Source organism: Chiloscyllium plagiosum, unplaced genomic scaffold (assembly GCF_037043375.1).
Source record: "Chiloscyllium plagiosum isolate Xiang-an unplaced genomic scaffold, Cpla_swu_hap1 HiC_scaffold_41, whole genome shotgun sequence".
NCBI lineage: Eukaryota > Metazoa > Chordata > Chondrichthyes > Orectolobiformes > Hemiscylliidae > Chiloscyllium > Chiloscyllium plagiosum.
In genome coordinates, this window is record NW_028270179.1 from 44311077 (window position 1) to 44330804 (window position 19728).

At 55.4% G+C, this 19728-nt stretch overlaps 1 long non-coding RNA gene across 1 annotated transcript in view; it reads left to right on the forward strand.

The window, feature by feature from the left end:
- LOC148138271 (uncharacterized) overlaps positions 1 to 19422 on the forward strand; it is a 93091-nt gene extending 73669 nt beyond the window's left edge. The window contains exon 5 of the long non-coding RNA XR_015754035.1: positions 18469 to 19422. This is a non-coding gene — a long non-coding RNA (uncharacterized LOC148138271). The remainder of the gene's footprint in view (positions 1 to 18468) is intronic.
- Positions 19423 to 19728: the final 306 nt, after the last annotated feature.

The window sequence follows — 19728 nt, forward strand, 5'->3', positions numbered from 1 at the left end:
CTCTGTCACTAACCACCCTCTCTCTCTCTCTGTCACTAACCCCCCTCTCTCTGTCACTAACCCCACTCTCTCTCTCTGTCATTAACCCCCTCCCTCTCTGTCTGTGTCACTAACCCCTCCCCTCTGTCACTAACCTCCTTCTCTCTGTCACTAACCCCCCCCTCTCTCTGTCACTAACCCCCCCTCTCTCTCTGTCACTAACCTCCCGCTCTATCTGTCACTAACCTCCCGCTCTCTGTCACTAAACCCCCTCTCTATCTGTCACTAACCTCCCGCTCTCTGTCACTAAACCCCCTCTCTCTCTGTCACTAACCCCCTCCCACTCTCTCTCTGTCACTAACCCCTCTCTCTCTCTGTCACTAACCCCATTCTCTCTCTGTCACTAACCCCCTTCTCTCTGTCACTAACCCCCTCTCTCTTTGTCACTAACCCCCTTCTCTCTGTCACTCACCCCCTCTCTCTCTCTGTCACTAACCCCCCCCCCTCTCTCTCTGTCACTCATCTCCCTCTCTCTCTGTCACTAACCCCCTTCTCTCTGACACTAACCCCCTCTCTCTCTCTGTCACTAACCCCCGTCTCTCTCTGTCGCTAACCCCCCTCTCTCTCTGTCACTCATCTCCCTCTCTCTCTGTCACTCATCTCCCTCTCTCTCTGTCACTAACCCCCCTCTCTCTCTCTGTCACTAACCCCCCTCTCTCTCTGTCACTAACCCCCCTCTCTCTCTCTGTCACTAACCCCCCTCTCTCTCTCTGTCACTAACCTCCTCTCTCTCTGTCACTAACCCCCCTCTCTCTGTGTCACTAACCCCCCTCTCTCTCTGCCACTAACCCCCCTCTCTCTCTCTGTCACTAACCCCCCTCTCTCTCTCTGTCACTAACCTCCCTCTCTCTCTCTGTCACTAACACGCCTCTCTCTCTGTCACTAGCCCCCTCTCTCTCTGTCACTAACCCCCCTCTCTCTCTGTCACTAACCCCCCTCTCTCTCTCTCTGTCACTAACCCCCCTCTCTCTCTGTCACTAACCCCCCTCTCTCTCTGTCACTAACCCCCTTCTCTCTCTGTGTCACTAACACCCTTCTCTCTCTGTGTCACTAACCCCCCTCTCTCTCTGTGTCACTAACCCCCCTCTCTCTCTCTGTCACTAACCCCCCTCTCTCTGTGTCACTGACCCCCTCTCTCTCTGCCACTAACCCCCCTCTCTCTCTCTGCCACTAACCCCCCTCTCTCTCTCTGTCACTAACCCCACCTCTCTCTCTGTGTCACTAACCCCCCTCTGTCTCTCTGTCACTAACCCCCCTCTCTCTCTCTGTCACTAACACGCCTCTCTCTCTGTCACTAGCCCCCTCTCTCTCTGTCACTAACCCCCCCCTCTCTCTGTCACTAACCCCCCTCTCTCTCTCTGTCACTAACCCCCCTCTCTCTGTCACTAGCCCCCTCTCTCTCTGTCACTAACCCCCCCCCTCTCTCTGTCACTAGCCCCCTCTCTCTCTGTCACTAACCCCCCTCTCTCTCTCTGTCACTAACCCCACCTCTCTCTCTGTGTCACTAACCCCCCTCTCTTTCTGTCACTAACCCCCCTCTCTCTGTCACTAACCCCCCTCTCTCTCTCTGTCACTAACCCCACCTCTCTCTCTGTGTCACTAACCCCCCTCTGTCTCTCTGTCACTAACCCCACCTCTCTCTCTGTGTCACTAACCCCCCTCTCTCTCTGTCACTAACCCACCTCTCTCTCTGTCACTAACCCCCCTCTCTCTCTCTGTCACTAACACGCCTCTCTCTCTGTCACTAGCCCCCTCTCTCTCTGTCACTAACCCCCCCCTCTCTCTGTCACTAACCCCCCTCTCTCTCTCTGTCACTAACCCCCCTCTCTCTGTCACTAGCCCCCTCTCTCTCTGTCACTAACCCCCCCCCTCTCTCTGTCACTAGCCCCCTCTCTCTCTGTCACTAACCCCCCTCTCTCTCTCTGTCACTAACCCCACCTCTCTCTCTGTGTCACTAACCCCCCTCTCTTTCTGTCACTAACCCCCCTCTCTCTGTCACTAACCCCCCTCTCTCTCTCTGTCACTAACCCCACCTCTCTCTCTGTGTCACTAACCCCCCTCTGTCTCTCTGTCACTAACCCCACCTCTCTCTCTGTGTCACTAACCCCCCTCTCTCTCTGTCACTAACCCACCTCTCTCTCTGTCACTAACCCCCCTCTCTCTCTGTCACTAGCCCCCTCTCTCTCTGTCACTAACCCCCCTCTCTCTCTGTCACTAACCCACCTCTCTCTCTGTCACTAACCCCCCTCTCTCTCTGTCACTAGCCCCCTTCTCTCTCTGTGTCACTAACCCCCTCTCTCTCTGTCACTAACCCCCCCTCTCTCTGTCACTAACCCCCCTCTCTCTCTGTCACTAACCCCCCTCTCTCTCTGTCACTAGCCCCCTCTCTCTCTCTGTCACTAACCCCCCTCTCTCTCTCTGTCACTAACCCCATCTTTCTCTCTCTGTCACTAACCCCCCTCTCTCTCTGTCACTAACCCCCCTCTCTCTCTCTGTCACTAACCCCCTTCTCTCTCTGTGTCACTAACCCCCTTCCCTCTCTGTGTCACTAACCCCCTTCTCTCTGTGTCACTAACCCCCCTCTCTCTGTGTCACTAACCCCCCTCTCTCTCTGCCACTAACCCCCCTCTCTCTCTCTGTCACTAACCCCCCTCTCTCTCTGTGTCACTAACCTCCTCTCTCTCTGCCACTAACCCCCCTCTCTCTCTCTGTCACTAACCTCCTCTCTCTCTGTCACTAACACGCCTCTCTCTCTGTCACTAGCCCCCTCTCTCTCTGTCTCTAACCCCCCTCTCTCTCTGTCACTAACCCCCCTCTCTCTCTCTCTGTCACTAACCCCCCTCTCTCTGTCACTAACCCCACTCTCTCTCTCTGTCATTAACCCCCTCCCTCTCTGTCTGTGTCACTAACCCCTCCCCTCTGTCACTAACCTCCTTCTCTCTGTCACTAACCCCCCCCTCTCTCTGTCACTAACCCCCCTCTCTATCTGTCACTAACCTCCCGCTCTCTGTCACTAAACCCCCTCTCTCTCTGTCACTAACCCCCTCCCACTCTCTCTCTGTCACTAACCCCTCTCTCTCTCTGTCACTAACCCCATTCTCTCTCTGTCACTAACCCCCTTCTCTCTGTCACTAACCCCCTCTCTCTTTGTCACTAACCCCCTTCTCTCTGTCACTCACCCCCTCTCTCTCTGTCACTAACCCCCTCTCTCACTGTCACTAACTCCCCTCTCTCTCTCTGTCACTAACCCCCCTCTCTCTCTGTCACTAACCCCCCTCTCTCTCTGTCACTAACCCCCCCCTCTCTCTCTGTCACTAACCCCCTCCCACTCTCTCTCTGTCACTCATCTCCCTCTCTCTCTGTCACTAACCCCCTTCTCTCTGTCACTAACCCCCTCTCTCTCTCTGTCACTAACCCCCGTCTCTCTCTGTCGCTAACCCCCCTCTCTCTCTGTCACTCATCTCCCTCTCTCTCTGTCACTCATCTCCCTCTCTCTCTGTCACTAACCCCCCTCTCTCTCTCTGTCACTAACCCCCCTCTCTCTCTGTCACTAACCCCCCTCTCTCTCTGTCACTAACCCCCCTCTCTCTCTCTGTCACTAACCTCCTCTCTCTCTGTCACTAACCCCCCTCTCTCTGTGTCACTAACCCCCCTCTCTCTCTGCCACTAACCCCCCTCTCTCTCTCTGTCACTAACCCCCCTCTCTCTCTCTGTCACTAACCCCCCTCTCTCTCTCTGTCACTAACACGCCTCTCTCTCTGTCACTAGCCCCCTCTCTCTCTGTCACTAACCCCCCTCTCTCTCTGTCACTAACCCCCCTCTCTCTCTCTCTGTCACTAACCCCCCTCTCTCTCTGTCACTAACCCCCCTCTCTCTCTGTCACTAACCCCCTTCTCTCTCTGTGTCACTAACACCCTTCTCTCTCTGTGTCACTAACCCCCCTCTCTCTCTCTGTCACTAACCCCCCTCTCTCTCTCTGTCACTAACCCCCCTCTCTCTGTGTCACTGACCCCCTCTCTCTCTGCCACTAACCCCCCTCTCTCTCTCTGCCACTAACCCCCCTCTCTCTCTCTGCCACTAACCCCCCTCTCTCTCTCTGCCACTAACCCCCCTCTCTCTCTCTGTCACTAACCCCCCTCTCTCTCTGCCACTAACCCCCCTCTCTCTCTCTGTCACTAACCCCCCTCTCTCTCTGTCACTAACACGCCTCTCTCTCTGTCACTAGCCCCCTCTCTCTGTGTCACTAACCCCCCCCTCTCTCTGTCACTAACCCCCCTCTCTCTCTCTCTGTCACTAACCCCCCTCTCTCTGTCACTAACCCCACTCTCTCTGTCACTAACCCCCTCCCACTCTCTCTCTGTCACTAACCCCCTCTCTCTCTCTGTCACTAACCCCCCTCTCTGTCTGTCACTCATCCCCCTCTCTCTCTGTCACTAAGCCCCCTCTCTCTGTCACTAACCCCCTTCTCTCTGTCACTAACCCCCTCTCTCTCTCTGTCACTAATCCTCCTCTCTCTGTCACTAACCCCCTCTCTCTCTGTCACTAACCCCCCTCTCTCTGTCACTAACCCCCCTCTCTCTGTCACTAACCCCCCCTCTCTCTGTCACTAACCCCCGCCTCTCTCTCTGTCACTAACCCCCCTCTCTCTCTGTCACTAGCCCCCCTCCCTCTGTCACTAACCCCCTCTCTCTCTGTCACTAACCCCCCTCCCTCTGTCACTAACCCCCCTCTCTCTCTGTCACTAACCCCCCTCTCTCTCTGTCACTAGCCCCCCTCCCTCTGTCACTAACCCCCTCTCTCTCTGTCACTAACCCCCCTCCCTCTGTCACTAACCCTCTCTCTCTCTGTCACTAACCCTTCTCTCTCTGTCACTCGCCCCCCTCCCTCTGTCACTAGCCCCTTCTCTCTCTGTCACTAACCCCCTCTCTCTCTGTCACTAACCCCCCTCCCTCTGTCACTAACCCCCCTCTCTCTGTCACTAACCCCCCCTCTCTCTGTCACTAACCCCCCCCCTCTCTCTGTCACTAACCCCCTCTCTCTCTGTCACTAACCCCCCTCCCTCTGTCACTAGCCCCATCTCTCTCTGTCACTAACCCCCTCTCTCTCTGTCACTAACCCCCCTCTCTCTGTCACTAACCCCCCTCTCTCTGTCACTAACCCCCCTCTCTCTGTCACTAACCCCCCCTCTCTCTGTCACTAACCCACCTCTCTCTGTCACTACCCCCCCTCACTCTGTCACTAACCCCCCTCTCTCTCTGTCACTAACCCCACTCTCTCTCTGTCACTAACCCCCTCTCTCTCTGTCACTAACCCCACCTCTCTCTCTGTCACTAACCCTTCTCTCTCTCTGTCACTAACCCCCCTCTCTCTCTGTCACTAGCCCCCTCTCTCTCTGTCACTAACCCCCTCTCTCACTGTCACTAACCCCCCTCTCTCTCTGTCACTATGCCCCTCTCTCTCTGTCACTAACCCCCTCTCTCTCTGTCACTAACCCCCCCCTCTCTATCTGTCACTTACCCCCTCTCTCTCTGTCACTAACCCCCTCTCTCTCTGTCACTAACCCCCCTCTCTCTCTCTGTCACTAACCCCCCCCTCTCTCTCTGTCACTAACCCCCCTCTCTCACTGTCACTAACCCCCCTCTCTCTCTGTCACTAGCCCCCTCTCTCTCTGTCACTAACCCCCTCTCTCTCTGTCACAAACCCCCCTCTCTCTCTGTGTCACTAACCCCCCTCTCTCTCTGTCACTAGCCCCCTCTCTCTCTGTCACTAACCCCCCTCTCTCTCTGTGTCACTAACCCCCCTCTCTCTCTGTCACTAACCCCCTCTCTCTCTCTGTCACTGACCCCCCTCTCTCTCTGTCACTGACCCTGTCTCTCTCTCTCTCTCTGTCACTAACCCCCCCCTCTCTATCTGTCACGTACCCCCTCTCTCTCTGTCACTGACCCTGTCTCTCTCTCTCTCTCTGTCACTGACCCTGTCTCTCTCTCTCTCTCTGTTACTGACCCTGTCTCTCTCTCTCTCTCTCTCTGTCACTGACCCTGTCTCTCTCTCTCTCCATCACTGACCCTGTCTCTCTCTCTCTCTCTCTCTGTCACTGACCCTGTCTCTCTCTCTCTCCATCACTGACCCTGTCTCTCTCTCTCTCTCTCTCTGTCACTGACCCTGTCTCTCTCTCTCTCTCTCTCTGTTACTGACCCTGTCTCTCTCTCTCTCTCTGTCACTGACCCTGTCTCTCTCTCTCTCTCTCTCTGTCACTGACCCTGTCTCTCTCTCTCTCTCTCTCTGTCACTGACCCTGTCTCTCTCTCTCTCTCTGTCACTAACCCCCTCTCTCTCTGTCACTAACCCCCCCCTCTCTCTCTGTCACTAACCCCCTCTCTCTCTGTCACTAACCCCCCTCTCTCTCTCTGTCACTAACCCCCCCCTCTCTCTCTGTCACTAACCCCCCTCTCTCACTGTCACTAACCCCCCTCTCTCTCTGTCACTAACCCCCCTCTCTCTCTGTCACTAACCCCCCTCTCTCTCTCTGTCACTAGCCCCCTCTCTCTCTCTGTCACTAACCCCCTCTCTCTCTGTCACAAACCCCCCTCTCTCTCTGTGTCACTAACCCCCCTCTCTCTCTGTCACTAACCCCCTCTCTCTCTCTGTCACTGACCCCCCTCTCTCTCTGTCACTGACCCTGTCTCTCTCTCTCTCTCTGTCACTGACCCTGTCTCTCTCTCTCTCTCCGTCACTGACCCTGTCTCTCTCTCTCTCTCTCTGTCACTGACCCTGTCTCTCTCTCTCTCTCTCTCTCTCCGTCACTGACCCTGTCTCTCTCTCTCTCTCTCTCTGTCACTGACCCTGTCTCGCTCTCTCCGTCACTGACCCTGTCTCTCTCTCTCTCTCCGTCACTGACCCTGTCTCTCTCTCTCTCTCTCTCCGTCACTGACCCTGTCTCTCTCTCTCTCTCTGTCACTGACCCTGTCTCTCTCTCTCTCTCTCTCTGTCACTGCCCCTGTCTCTCTCTCTCTCTCTGTCACTGTCCATGTCTCTCTCTCTCTCTCTGTCACTGACCCTGTCTCTCTCTCTCCGTCACTGACCCTGTCTCTCTCTCTCTCTCTCTGTCACTGACCCTGTCTCTCTCTCTCTGTCTCTCTCTCTCTCTCCGTCACTGACCCTGTCTCTCTCTCTCTCTCTCTCTCTCCGTCACTGACCCTGTCTCTCTCTCTCTCTCTCCGTCACTGACCCTGTCTCTCTCTCTCTCTCTGTCACTGACCCTGTCTCTCTCTCTCTCGCTCTCTCTGTCACTGACCCTGTCTCTCTCTCTCTCTCTGTCACTGACCCTGTCTCTCTCTCTCTGTCACTGGCCCTGTCTCTCTCTCTCTCCGTCACTGACCCTGTCTCTCTCTCTCTCTCTCTCTCTGTCACTGACCCTGTCTCTCTCTCTCTGTCACTGATCCTGTCTCTCTCTCTCTCTCTGTCACTGACCGTCTCTCTCTCTCTCTCCGTCACTGACCCTGTCTCTCTCTCTCTCTCTCTCTCTCTCTCTGTCACTGACCCTGTCTCTCTCTCTCTCTCCATCACTGACCCTGTCTCTCTCTCTCTCTCTCTCTCTCTCTCTCTCTCTCTCTGTCACTGACCCTGTCTCTCTCTCTCTGTCACTGACCCTGTCTCTCTCTCTCCGTCACTGACCCTGTCTCTCTCTCTCTCTCTCTCCGTCACTGACCCTGTCTCTCTCTCTCTCTCTCTCTCTCCGTCACTGACCCTGTCTCTCTCTCTCTCTCTCCGTCACTGACCCTGTCTCTCTCTCTCTCTCTCCGTCACTGACCCTGTCTCTCTCTCTCTCTCTCTCTCTCCGTCACTGACCCTGTCTCTCTCTCTCTCTCTCCGTCACTGACCCTGTCTCTCTCTCTCTCTCTCCGTCACTGACCCTGTCTCTCTCTCTCTCTCTCTCTCTCCGTCACTGACCCTGTCTCTCTCTCTCTCTCTCTCCGTCACTGACCCTGTCTCTCTCTCTCTCTCTCTGTCACTGACCCTGTCTCTCTCTCTCTCTCTCTCTCTCTCTGTCACTGACCCTGTCTCTCTCTCTCTCCGTCACTGACCCTGTCTCTGTCTCTCTCTCTCTCTCTCTCTGTGTCACTGGCCCTGTCTCTCTCTCTCTCCGTCACTGACCCTGTCTCTCTCTCTCTCTCTCTCTCTCTCTGTCACTGACCCTGTCTCTCTTTCTCTGTCACTGACCCTGTCTCTCTCTCTCTGTCACTGGCCCTGTCTCTCTCTCTCTCCGTCACTGACCCTGTCTCTCTCTCTCTCTCTCTCTCTGTCACTGATCCTGTCTCTCTCTCTCTCTCTGTCACTGACCGTCTCTCTCTCTCTCTCCGTCACTGACCCTGTCTCTCTCTCTCTCTCTCTCTCTCTCTCTCTGTCACTAATCCTCCTCTCTCTGTCACTAACCCCCTCTCTCTCTGTCACTAACCCCCCTCTCTCTGTCACTAACCCCCTCTCTCTGTCACTAACCCCCTCTCTCTCTGTCACTAACCCCCTTCTCTCTGTCACTAACCCCCTCTCTCTCTGTCACTAATCCTCCTCTCTCTGTCACTAACCCCCTCTCTCTCTGTCACTAACCCCCCTCTCTCTGTCACTAACCCCCCTCTCTCTGTCTCTAACCCCCCCTCTCTCTGTCACTAACCCCCGCCTCTCTCTCTGTCACTAACCTCCCTCTCTCTCTGTCACTAGCCCCCCTCCCTCTGTCACTAACCCCCTCTCTCTCTGTCACTAACCCCCCTCCCTCTGTCACTAATCCCCCCTCTCTCTCTGTCACTAACCCCCCTCTCTCTGTCACTCGCCCCCCTCCCTCTGTCACTAGCCCCCTCTCTCTCTGTCACTAACCCCCTCTCTCTCTGTCACTAACCCCCCTCTCTCTTTCACTAACCCCCCTCTCTCTGTCACTAACCCCTCCTCTCTCTGTCACTAACCCCCCCCCTCTCTCTGTCACTAAACCCCCTCTCTCTCTGTCACTAACCCCCCTCTCTCTCTGTCACTAACCCCTCCTCTCTCTGTCACTAACCCCCCCCCTCTCTCTGTCACTAACCCCTCCTCTCTCTGTCACTAACCCCCCCTCTCTCTCTGTCACTAACCCTTCTCTCTCTGTCACTCGCCCCCCTCCCTCTGTCACTAGCCCCTTCTCTCTCTGTCACTAACCCCCTCTCTCTCTGTCACTAACCCCCCTCTCTCTGTCACTAACCCCCCTCTCTCTGTCACTAACCCCCCCTCTCTCTGTCACTAACCCCCCCCCTCTCTCTGTCATTAACCCCCTCTCTCTCTGTCACTAACCCCCCTCTCTCTGTCACTAACCCCCCCTCACTCTGTCACTAACCCCCCTCTCTCTCTGTCACTAACCCCACTCTCTCTCTGTCACTAACCCCCTCTCTCTCTGTCACTAACCCCACCTCTCTCTCTGTCACTAACCCTTCTCTCTCTCTGTCACTAACCCCCCTCTCTCTCTGTCACTAACCCCCTCTCTCACTGTCACTAACCCCCCTCTCTCTCTGTCACTATGCCCCTCTCTCTCTGTCACTAACCCCCTCTCTCTCTGTCACTAACCCCCCCCTCTCTATCTGTCACTTACCCCCTCTCTCTCTGTCACTAACCCCCTCTCTCTCTGTCACTAACCCCCCTCTCTCTCTCTGTCACTAACCCCCCCCCTCTCTCTCTGTCACTAACCCCCCTCTCTCACTGTCACTAACCCCCCTCTCTCTCTGTCACTAGCCCCCTCTCTCTCTCTGTCACTAACCCCCCTCTCTCTCTCTGTCACTAACCCCCCCCCTCTCTCTCTGTCACTAACCCCCCTCTCTCACTGTCACTAACCCCCCTCTCTCTCTGTCACTAGCCCCCTCTCTCTCTCTGTCACTAACCCCCTCTCTCTCTGTCACAAACCCCCCTCTCTCTCTGTGTCACTAACCCCCCTCTCTCTCTGTCACTGACCCCCCTCTCTCTCTGTCACTGACCCTGTCTCTCTCTCTCTCTCTGTCACTGACCCTGTCTCTCTCTCTCTCTCTCTCTGTCACTGACCCTGTCTCTCTCTCTCTCTCTGTCACTGACCCTGTCTCTCTCTCTCTCTCTGTTACTGACCCTGTCTCTCTCTCTCTCTCTCTCTGTCACTGACCCTGTCTCTCTCTCTCTCTCTGTCACTGACCCTGTCTCTCTCTCTCTCTCTGTCACTGACCCTGTCTCTCTCTCTCTGTTACTGACCCTGTCTCTCTCTCTCTCTCTCTCTGTCACTGACCCTGTCTCTCTCTCTCTCTCTGTCACTGACCCTGTCTCTCTCTCTCTCTCTGTCACTAACCCCCCCCTCTCTCTCTGTCACTAACCCCCCTCTCTCTCTGTCACTTACCCCCTCTCTCTCTGTCACTAACCCCCCTCTCTCTCTGTCACTAGCCCCCTCTCTCTCTGTCACTAACCCCCCTCTCTCTCTGTCACTAACCCCCCTCTCTCACTGTCACTAACCCCCCTCTCTCCCTGTCACTAGCCCCCTCTCTCTCTCTCTGTCACAAACCCCCCTCTCTCTCTGTGTCACTAACCCCCCTCTCTCTCTGTCACTAACCCCCCTCTCTCTCTGTCACTAACCCCCCTCTCTCTCTGTCACTGACCCTGTCTCTCTCTCTCTCTCTGTCACTGACCCCCCTCTCTCTCTGTCACTGACCCTGTCTCTCTCTCTCTCTCTGTCACTGACCCTGTCTCTCTCTCTCTCTCCGTCACTGACCCTGTCTCTCTCTCTCTCTCTCTGTCACTGACCCTGTCTCTCTCTCTCTCTCTCTCTCTCTCCGTCACTGACCCTGTCTCTCTCTCTCTCTCTCTCTGTCACTGACCCTGTCTCGCTCTCTCCGTCACTGACCCTGTCTCTCTCTCTCTCTCCGTCACTGACCCTGTCTCTCTCTCTCTCTCTCTCCGTCACTGACCCTGTCTCTCTCTCTCTCTCTGTCACTGACCCTGTCTCTCTCTCTCTCTCTCTCTGTCACTGCCCCTGTCTCTCTCTCTCTCTCTGTCACTGTCCATGTCTCTCTCTCTCTCTCTGTCACTGACCCTGTCTCTCTCTCTCCGTCACTGACCCTGTCTCTCTCTCTCTCTCTCTGTCACTGACCCTGTCTCTCTCTCTCTGTCTCTCTCTCTCTCTCCGTCACTGACCCTGTCTCTCTCTCTCTCTCTCTCTCTCCGTCACTGACCCTGTCTCTCTCTCTCTCTCTCCGTCACTGACCCTGTCTCTCTCTCTCTCTCTGTCACTGACCCTGTCTCTCTCTCTCTCGCTCTCTCTGTCACTGACCCTGTCTCTCTCTCTCTCTCTGTCACTGACCCTGTCTCTCTCTCTCTGTCACTGGCCCTGTCTCTCTCTCTCTCCGTCACTGACCCTGTCTCTCTCTCTCTCTCTCTCTCTGTCACTGACCGTCTCTCTCTCTCTCTCCGTCACTGACCCTGTCTCTCTCTCTCTCTCTCTCTCTCTCTCTGTCACTGACCCTGTCTCTCTCTCTCTCTCCGTCACTGACCCTGTCTCTCTCTCTCTCTCTCTCTCTCTCTCTCTCTGTCACTGACCCTGTCTCTCTCTCTCTGTCACTGACCCTGTCTCTCTCTCTCTCTCCGTCACTGACCCTGTCTCTCTCTCTCTCTCTCTCCGTCACTGACCCTGTCTCTCTCTCTCTCTCTCTCTCTCCGTCACTGACCCTGTCTCTCTCTCTCTCTCTCCGTCACTGACCCTGTCTCTCTCTCTCTCTCTCCGTCACTGACCCTGTCTCTCTCTCTCTCTCTCCGTCACTGACCCTGTCTCTCTCTCTCTCTCTCCGTCACTGACCCTGTCTCTCTCTCTCTCTCTCTCTCTCCGTCACTGACCCTGTCTCTCTCTCTCTCTCTCTCCGTCACTGACCCTGTCTCTCTCTCTCTCTCTGTCACTGACCCTGTCTCTCTCTCTCTCTGTCACTGACCCTGTCTCTCTCTCTCTCTCTCTCTCTCCGTCACTGACCCTGTCTCTCTCTCTCTCTCTCCGTCACTGACCCTGTCTCTCTCTCTCTCTCTCCGTCACTGACCCTGTCTCTCTCTCTCTCTCTCTCTCTCTCTGTCACTGACCCTGTCTCTCTCTCTCTCCGTCACTGACCCTGTCTCTGTCTCTCTCTCTCTCTCTCTCTGTGTCACTGGCCCTGTCTCTCTCTCTCTCCGTCACTGACCCTGTCTCTCTCTCTCTCTCTCTCTCTCTCTGTCACTGACCCTGTCTCTCTTTCTCTGTCACTGACCCTGTCTCTCTCTCTCTGTCACTGGCCCTGTCTCTCTCTCTCTCCGTCACTGACCCTGTCTCTCTCTCTCTCTCTCTCTCTCTGTCACTGACCCTGTCTCTCTCTCTCTGTCACTGATCCTGTCTCTCTCTCTCTCTCTGTCACTGACCGTCTCTCTCTCTCTCTCCGTCACTGACCCTGTCTCTCTCTCTCTCTCTCTCTCTCTCTCTCTGTCACTAATCCTCCTCTCTCTGTCACTAACCCCCTCTCTCTCTGTCACTAACCCCCCTCTCTCTGTCACTAACCCCCTCTCTCTGTCACTAACCCCCTCTCTCTCTGTCACTAACCCCCTTCTCTCTGTCACTAACCCCCTCTCTCTCTCTGTCACTAATCCTCCTCTCTCTGTCACTAACCCCCTCTCTCTCTGTCACTAACCCCCCTCTCTCTGTCACTAACCCCCCTCTCTCTGTCACTAACCCCCCCTCTCTCTGTCACTAACCCCCGCCTCTCTCTCTGTCACTAACCCCCCTCTCTCTCTGTCACTAGCCCCCCTCCCTCTGTCACTAACCCCCTCTCTCTCTGTCACTAACCCCCCTCCCTCTGTCACTAATCCCCCCTCTCTCTCTGTCACTAACCCCCCTCTCTCTGTCACTCGCCCCCCTCCCTCTGTCACTAGCCCCTTCTCTCTCTGTCACTAACCCCCTCTCTCTCTGTCACTAACCCCCCTCTCTCTGTCACTAACCCCCCTCTCTCTGTCACTAACCCCTCCTCTCTCTGTCACTAACCCCCCCCCCTCTCTCTGTCACTAAACCCCCTCTCTCTCTGTCACTAACCCTTCTCTCTCTGTCACTCGCCCCCCTCCCTCTGTCACTAGCCCCTTCTCTCTCTGTCACTAACCCCCTCTCTCTCTGTCACTAACCCCCCTCTCTCTGTCACTAACCCCCCTCTCTCTGTCACTAACCCCCCTCTCTCTGTCACTAACCCCCCCCTCTCTCTGTCATTAACCCCCTCTCTCTCTGTCACTAACCCCCCTCCCTCTGTCACTAGCCCCATCTCTCTCTGTCACTAACCCCCCCTCTCTCTGTCACTAACCCCCCTCTCTCTGTCACTAACCCCCCTCTCTCTGTCACTAACCCCCCTCTCTCTGTCACTAACCCCCCCTCTCTCTGTCACTAACCCCCCTCTCTCTGTCACTAACCCCCCCTCACTCTGTCACTAACCCCCCTCTCTCTCTGTCACTAACCCCACTCTCTCTCTGTCACTAACCCCCTCTCTCTCTGTCACTAACCCCACCTCTCTCTCTGTCACTAACCCCCTCTCTCACTGTCACTAACCCCCCTCTCTCTCTGTCACTATGCCCCTCTCTCTCTGTCACTAACCCCCTCTCTCTCTGTCACTAACCCCCCCCTCTCTATCTGTCACTTACCCCCTCTCTCTCTGTCACTAACCCCCTCTCTCTCTGTCACTAACCCCCCTCTCTCTCTCTGTCACTAACCCCCCCCCTCTCTCTCTGTCACTAACCCCCCTCTCTCACTGTCACTAACCCCCCTCTCTCTCTGTCACTAGCCCCCTCTCTCTCTCTGTCACTAACCCCCTCTCTCTCTGTCACAAACCCCCCTCTCTCTCTGTGTCACTAACCCCCCTCTCTCTCTGTCACTAACCCCCTCTCTCTCTCTGTCACTGACCCCCCTCTCTCTCTGTCACTGACCCTGTCTCTCTCTCTCTCTCTGTCACTGACCCTGTCTCTCTCTCTCTCTGTCACTGACCCTGTCTCTCTCTCTCTCTCTGTCACTGACCCTGTCTCTCTCTCTCTCTCTCTCTCTCCGTCACTGACCCTGTCTCTCTCTCTCTCTCTCTGTCACTGACCCTGTCTCGCTCTCTCCGTCACTGACCCTGTCTCTCTCTCTCTCTCCGTCACTGACCCTGTCTCTCTCTCTCTCTCTCTCCGTCACTGACCCTGTCTCTCTCTCTCTCTCTGTCACTGACCCTGTCTCTCTCTCTCTCTCTCTCTCTGTCACTGCCCCTGTCTCTCTCTCTCTCTCCGTCACTGTCCATGTCTCTCTCTCTCTCTCTGTCACTGACCCTGTCTCTCTCTCTCCGTCACTGACCCTGTCTCTCTCTCTCTCTCTCTCTGTCACTGACCCTGTCTCTCTCTCTCTGTCTCTCTCTCTCTCTCCGTCACTGACCCTGTCTCTCTCTCTCTCTCTCTCTCTCCGTCACTGACCCTGTCTCTCTCTCTCTCTCTCCGTCACTGACCCTGTCTCTCTCTCTCTCTCTGTCACTGACCCTGTCTCTCTCTCTCTCGCTCTCTCTGTCACTGACCCTGTCTCTCTCTCTCTCTCTGTCACTGACCCTGTCTCTCTCTCTCTGTCACTGGCCCTGTCTCTCTCTCTCTCCGTCACTGACCCTGTCTCTCTCTCTCTCTCTCTCTCTCTCTGTCACTGACCCTGTCTCTCTCTCTCTGTCACTGATCCTGTCTCTCTCTCTCTCTCTGTCACTGACCGTCTCTCTCTCTCTCTCCGTCACTGACCCTGTCTCTCTCTCTCTCTCTCTCTCTCTCTCTGTCACTGACCCTGTCTCTCTCTCTCTCTCCGTCACTGACCCTGTCTCTCTCTCTCTCTCTCTCTCTCTCTCTCTCTCTCTGTCACTGACCCTGTCTCTCTCTCTCTGTCACTGACCCTGTCTCTCTCTCTCTCTCCGTCACTGACCCTGTCTCTCTCTCTCTCTCTCTCCGTCACTGACCCTGTCTCTCTCTCTCTCTCTCTCTCTCCGTCACTGACCCTGTCTCTCTCTCTCTCTCTCCGTCACTGACCCTGTCTCTCTCTCTCTCTCTGTCACTGACCCTGTCTCTCTCTCTCTCTCTCTCTCTCTCTGTCACTGACCCTGTCTCTCTCTCTCTCCGTCACTGACCCTGTCTCTGTCTCTCTCTCTCTCTCTCTCTGTCACTGGCCCTGTCTCTCTCTCTCTCCGTCACTGACCCTGTCTCTCTCTCTCTCTCTCTCTCTCTGTCACTGACCCTGTCTCTCTCTCTCTGTCACTGACCCTGTCTCTCTCTCTCTGTCACTGGCCCTGTCTCTCTCTCTCTCCGTCACTGACCCTGTCTCTCTCTCTCTCTCTCTCTGTCACTGACCCTGTCTCTCTCTCTCTGTCATTGATCCTGTCTCTCTCTCTCTCTCTGTCACTGACCGTCTCTCTCTCTCTCTCCGTCACTGACCCTGTCTCTCTCTCTCTCTCTCTCTCTCTCTGTCACTGACCCTGTCTCTCTCTCTCTCTCCGTCACTGACCCTGTCTCTCTCTCTCTCTCTCTCTCTCTCTCTCTCTCTCTGTCACTGACCCTGTCTCTCTCTCTCTGTCACTGACCCTGTCTCTCTCTCTCTCTCCGTCACTGACCCTGTCTCTCTCTCTCTCTCTCTCCGTCACTGACCCTGTCTCTCTCTCTCTCTCTCTCTCTCCGTCACTGACCCTGTCTCTCTCTCTCTCTCTCCGTCACTGACCCTGTCTCTCTCTCTCTCTCTGTCACTGACCCTGTCTCTCTCTCTCTCTCTCTCTCTCTCTGTCACTGACCCTGTCTCTCTCTCTCTCTCCGTCACTGACCCTGTCTCTCTCTCTCTCTCTCTCTCTGTCACTGACCCTGTCTCTCTCTCTCTGTCACTGACCCTGTCTCTCTGTCTCTCTCCGTCACTGACCCTGTCTCTCTCTCTCTCTCTCTCTCTGACACTGACCCTGTCTCTCTCTCTCTCTGTCACTGACCCTGTCTCTCTCTCTCTCTCTCTCTCTGTCACTGACCCTGTCTCTCTCTCTCTCCATCACTGACCCTGTCTCTCTCTCTCTCTCTCTCTCCATCACTGACCCTGTCTCTCTCTCTCTCTCTCTGTCACTGACCCTGTCTCTCTCTCTCTCTCTCTCTCTCTGACACTGACCCTGTCTCTCTCTCTCTCTCCGTCACTGACCCTGTCTCTCTCTCTCTCTCTCTCTGACACTGACCCTGTCTCTCTCTCTCTCTCTCTCTGTCACTGACCCTCTCTCTGTCTCTCTCTCTCTCTGTCACTGACCCTCTCTCTCTCTCTCTCTCTCCGTCACTGACCCTGTCTCTCTCTCTCTCTCTCTCTGTCACTGACCCTGTCTCTCTCTCTCTCTCTCTCTGACACTGACCCTGTCTCTCTCTCTCTCTCTCTCTGACACTGACACTGTCTCTCTCTCTCTGTCACTGACCCTGTCTCTCTCTCTCTCTCTGTCACTGACCCTGTCTCTCTCTCTGTCACTGACCCTGTCTCTCTCTCTCTCTCTCTCTCTGTCACTGACCCTGTCTCTCTCTCTCTCTCTCTCTCCGTCACTGACCCTGTCTCTCTCTCTCTGACACTGACCCTGTCTCTCTCTCTCTCTCTCTCTCTCTCTCTCTGTCACTGACCCTGTCTCTCTCTCTCTCTCTCTCTCTCCGTCACTGACCCTGTCTCTCTCTCTCTCTCCGTCACTGACCCTGTCTCTCTCTCTCTCTCTCTCTCTCCGTCACTGACCCTGTCTCTCTCTCTCTGACACTGACCCTGTCTCTCTCTCTCTCTCTCTCTCTGTCACTGACCCTGTCTCTCTCTCTCTCTCCGTCACTGACCCTGTCTCTCTCTCTCTGTCACTGACCCTGTCTCTCTCCCTCTGTCACTGATCCTGTCTCTCTCTCTCTCTCTGTCACTGACCCTGTCTCTCTCCCTCTCTCTGTCACTGACTCTGTCTCTCTCTCTCTCTCTGACACTGACCCTGTCTCTCTCTCTCTCTCTCCGTCACTGACCCTGTCTCTCTCTCTCTCTCTCTGACACTGACACTGTCTCTCTCTCTCTGTCACTGACACTGTCTCTCTCTCTCTCTCTGTCACTGACCCTGTCTCTCTCTCTCTCTGTCACTGACCCTGTCTCTCTGTCTCTGTCACTGACACTGTCTCTCTCTCTCTCTCTGACACTGACCCTGTCTCTCTCTCTCTCTCTCTCTCTCTCTCTGTCAGTGACCCTGTCTCTCTCTATCTCTCTCTCTCTCTGACACTGACACTGTCTCTCTCTCTCTGTCACTGACACTGTCTCTCTCTCTCTCTGACACTGACCCTGTCTCTCTCTCTCTCTCTCTCTCTCTGTCAGTGACCCTGTCTCTCTCTATCTCTCTCTCTCCGTCACTGACCCTGTCTCTCTCTCTCTCTCTCTCTCTCTCTCTGTCACTGACCCTGTCTCTCTCTCTCTCTCTGTCACTGACCCTGTCTCTCTCTCTCTCTCTCTCTCTCTCTCTGTCAGTGACCCTGTCTCTCTCTCTCTCTCTGACACTGACCCTGTCTCTCTCTCTCTCTCTGTCACTGACCCTGTCTCTCTCTCTCTCTCTCTCTCTCTGACACTGACACTGTCTCTCTCTCTCTGTCACTGACACTGTCTCTCTCTCTCTCTCTGACACTGACCCTGTCTCTCTCTGTCACTGACCCTGTCTCTCTCTCTCTCTCTGTCAGTGACCCTGTCTCTCTCTATCTCTCTCTCTCCGTCACTGACCCTGTCTCTCTCTCTCTCTCTCTCTCTCTCTCTGTCACTGACCCTGTCTCTCTCTCTCTCTCTGTCACTGACCCTGTCTCTCTCTCTCTCTCTCTCTCTCTCTCTCTGTCACTGACACTGTCTCTCTCTCTCTCTCTGTCACTGACCCTGTCTCTCTCTCTCTCTCTCTCTGTCACTGACCCTGTCTCTCTCTCTCTCTCTGTCACTGACCCTGTCTCTCTCTCTCTCTCTCTCTCTCTCTCTCTGTCACTGACACTGTCTCTCTCTCTCTCTCTGTCACTGACCCTGTCTCTCTCTCTCTCTCTCTCTGTCACTGACACTGTCTCTCTCTCTCTCTCTGTCACTGACCCTGTCTCTCTCTCTCTCTCTCTCTGTCACTGACCCTGTCTCTCTTTCTCTCTCTGTCACTGACCCTGTCTCTCTCTCTCTCTCTCTCTGACACTGACCCTGTCTCTCTCTCTCTGTCACTGACCCTGTCTCTCTCTCTCTCTCTCTCTCTGTCACTGATCCTGTCTCTCTCTCTCTGTCACTGACCCTGTCTCTCTCTCTCTCTGTCACTGATCCTGTCTCTCTCTCTCTCTCTGACACTGACCCTGTCTCTCTCTCTCTCTCTGTCACTGACCCTGTCTCTCTCTCTCTCTCTGACACTGACCCTGTCTCTCTCTCTCTCTCTGACAGCTGGCCACCTTTCGGTGCTCCCTGACGGACGCCGTGCTGCGTGCCCACCGTGCTAGCCCCCTCCCCGGACGGGCGAATGGCCCGCTGTTGTTGGAGCAGCCAATCGAGATGGAGACGTCGCTGGGTCTCCTCTCCAGCTTGGCGAACTGGAGCCAGCTTGGATACGCCAAGTCCCGGGGATTGTTCGGATTCTGACAAACCCACCTGCCCCCTCACCCGCCCCCCTCCCCCCCGGGGTTCACCCCCTCAACCGGTCATCCCTCGCCAAGTCCCAGCGCCAGCCCCCTCCCACCTCAGGGACTGTCCCTTTAAGAGAGAGCCCTCTCAGGCTGAGGGACTGTCCCTTTAAGGGAGCCCTCTCACTTGGGGAATGTCCCTTTAAGGGAGCCCTCTCACGCTGAGGGACTGTCCCTTTAAGAGAGAGCCCTCTCACGCTGAGGGACTGTCCCTTTAAGAGAGAGCCCTCTCGCTGTGGGACTGTCCATTAAAGGGAGCCCTTTCACGCTGAGGGACTGGCCCTTTAAGGGAGCCCTCTCGCTCGGGGACTGTCCCTTTAAGGGAGCCCTCTCACGCTGAGGGACTGGCCCTTTAAGGGAGCCCTCTCGCTCGGGGACTGTCCCTTTAAGGGAGCTCTCTCACTTAGGGACTGTCCCTTGAAGGGAGCCCTCATGCTGTGGACTGTCCCTTTAAGGGAGCCCTCTCACGCTGAGGGACTGTCCCTTTAAGGTAGCCTCCTGGCTCAGGGACTGTCCCTTTAAGGGAGACCAGTACAGATCCCCAGTGGGGGTGGGGGATGTATTGTGTCCCCTCTGTCTGTCTCTATCACTCGATCACTATCTCGGTCAGACTCATGTCCCCTCCCCAGTGCCCGGCAAGTGCGGTGAGGGGGGGAAGCGCTCGGCTTGCTGACTTGCTGTGTGCTCTAAAGTTCAAATAAAGGAGGCTATAACAATGCAGAGCGGGTCTGTCTTCATTCAGCTGTCTGTGCCGGGGGAGGGGAGAGACAGGGAATGGTGGAGTCAGACAGGGAGAGAGTGAGAGACAGAGAGAGAGAGTGTGTGTGAGAGAGGGACTGAGAGAGAGGGACTGAGAGAGAGGGACTGAGAGAGAGGGACTGAGAGAGAGAGACTGAGAGAGAGAGTGTGAGAGAGGGACTGAGAGAGAGACAGTGTGTGAGAGAGGGACTGAGAGAGAGTGTGTGAGAGAGAGACTGAGAGAAAGAGTGTGTGAGAGAGAGACTGAGAGAAAGAGTGTGAGAGA